The sequence below is a fragment of the Sinocyclocheilus anshuiensis genome, unplaced genomic scaffold, assembly GCF_001515605.1.
Source record: "Sinocyclocheilus anshuiensis isolate Anshui unplaced genomic scaffold, SAMN03320099.WGS_v1.1 scaffold2443, whole genome shotgun sequence".
Lineage (NCBI taxonomy): Eukaryota > Metazoa > Chordata > Actinopteri > Cypriniformes > Cyprinidae > Sinocyclocheilus > Sinocyclocheilus anshuiensis.
The window spans coordinates 73,355-75,682 of record NW_015536660.1 but is presented as its reverse complement, the minus strand read 5'-3'; the positions used below and the strand labels follow the sequence as shown (position 1 = coordinate 75,682).

At 36.9% G+C, this 2,328-nt stretch overlaps 1 protein-coding gene across 1 annotated transcript in view; it reads left to right on the top strand.

The window, feature by feature from the left end:
• Positions 1-2,328, top strand: part of LOC107654391 (PDZ and LIM domain protein 5-like) — a 64,857-nt gene that overhangs the window by 28,428 nt on the left and 34,101 nt on the right. The gene's annotated exons all lie outside the window — the stretch shown is intronic.

The following is a 2,328-nucleotide window of genomic DNA, read 5'->3' as shown; positions in this document are numbered from 1 at the left end:
AAATATCTTCATGGAACATGATCTTTACTTAATATCCTAATGATTTTTGGCATAAAAGAAAAATGTATAACTTTGTTTTGTGGCTATTGCTAAAAATATACCCAAGCGACTTAAGGCTGGTTTTGTGGTCCAGGGTCACACACATATATATATATATAAGGGGTGTAACGATACACATATTCGTATTGATCCGTTCGGTACGAGGCTTTCGGTTCGGTACGCATTATGTACCGAACGATTCGATGGACTAATCCTGTTACATTTGGAAAATAAAAGAGCTTAAAGTGTGTGAAATATAATGTTCTCAGTGCCACTGCGCTCAAAAAAGCAATCCAAATGACATAACAGGCAACGTGACGTCTGCCTCTCCCATCCCCAAACAAAACCACACTACTGCAGTAGGGTTGTGACGGTGAGGCAGTTTGTTAGTTTTCCCTCTTTTCCTCGCTTTTATTTGCTTTTAAATAGCTTGTAAATGCCTGTGCGCATTTTACTTTCACTTTCAAATTAGCGGCAATTCGGTATCAATTGATTGAATTGACAACAACAAAACAGTACGACAATCTCACTTATATTAAACATAGAATGTTTAATTTATTAACAAAACGAATACAAATACACCATGCTATAGCCCTAATATAAAATAACAAATAACTTGCAAAGTTTAAATATAAAAATACTGAAAATCAGCACCAAATAAATAAGAACCGAATGTTAAAAAAAGCTTCCAAAATCATCTTAGATAAATAGCAAAAGTGGAAAAACGCCTTCCAAAGTCTAAAATATTTTTAAAGCAGATGCTTTTGTATTTTGTTTCGAAACAACTAAATCTTTCGCTAACTTCTTGTCTTTCTCACCTCGCTCGTCAGCTCGACTCACTCACATGATAAATTAAATCAACATGCCCCAACATTGCTTAGTTCTGGTGAGTTGTGCTAAACTTCGGTTTAATTCCTAATTCTTTAGACATTGTTTTTCAGGTAAAAGTCCGTGGATTTTTACCTGAAAAATGCTCCACGATTTATTTTTGAAAAATCAAAAATACGCACTCCTCCAAATGCAACTTGTTGAAATTTTGAATAATTCATCGTTTGTAACAGCAAATTATCATGAATATTATTTAACTATTAATTAGGCTAATAACAACCTTTTTTAAAGTGCAACATAAAATACTTTTTTTCTGATTTGGGTTTTTCAAATGAGAACATAAAAAGGGAACATCAGGCTAGCCTATAGACCTTTTTCATGGAATGCGAAATTACCCATTATGTTTTGCGAGTATGTGCAGGGAGGATGCTCCGAACTTCCGGATCGCAGCTTGGTGTGTTTAGTTATTTGGACAGCTCTGAAACTATGGTAATAATCGGTTTTACTTTTTAATGTCCATAATGTCAACAAGCAATGGCAATATTAGTTCACAGTGGCAGCACGATCAAGACTATTTAACAAAGACCGTAAACGACATAACTTTGTTCCTCATCCTACGAAGCTGACCAGCGCCACAACCTGGATTGGTGATATAAAACAATGGCCAGCAGTCACATATGTTAACACGTTCAGTTATCTTGTTTTGTCTGAGGGTGTAGATGGTGAGGAGTTTAGAAATTATCAAAGCACGAATGCATTATCTACACAGTAATAAAATTGGAGAAATTCTTTGTCATAAACATCAGCAGTTCGCATTACTGAAAGCAGAGGTAGAGCAGGGTCAGGCTATAAATAAACCCAATCACATCACGTTGGTTATGTTACAAAACAGTGTAAAACAGCTGGATGCTCCTGCGTAGCTGGCCCTGGCAGGTCTTGTAGCCATGCTGCTGCTGTGCTGTGGAAGGTGGGTATTTATAAATAGAGCAACACTGCTAGTGTGGCTAAACGTATAGCACATGCATTCAAATTGTCTGCATGTGCTGCGTGATTCAATGTAAAGGCGTATTTTTACAGCAATATTTAACCAATTATCCACTTCAGTTATAACAAAATCGTTGAGCTCTAAAAAAGTGCTAATGGTGATGCAATGTGCAATAATAACAAAGTAAACAACATATTCTGATTTTCTCTTATTGTTGGCTTGTGTTCATAACACTCTTGATCGAGAAACTTTTTGAGCTTTCTGTAGCTGTTGTGACAGCCTTTAACAGTACGGTTGTGACGGTGAGGAAATTTTCCCACCGGTTAATCGATGTGTGACAACACCGGTAATACCGGTATCACCGCGGCGGCGTTCCCTCTTTTCCTCACTTTCCTTCGCTTTTAAATAGCTTGTAAAAGCAGCGTGCGCATTTTACTTTCACTTTCAAATAGCGGCAATTCGGAGTAAAGCAATTG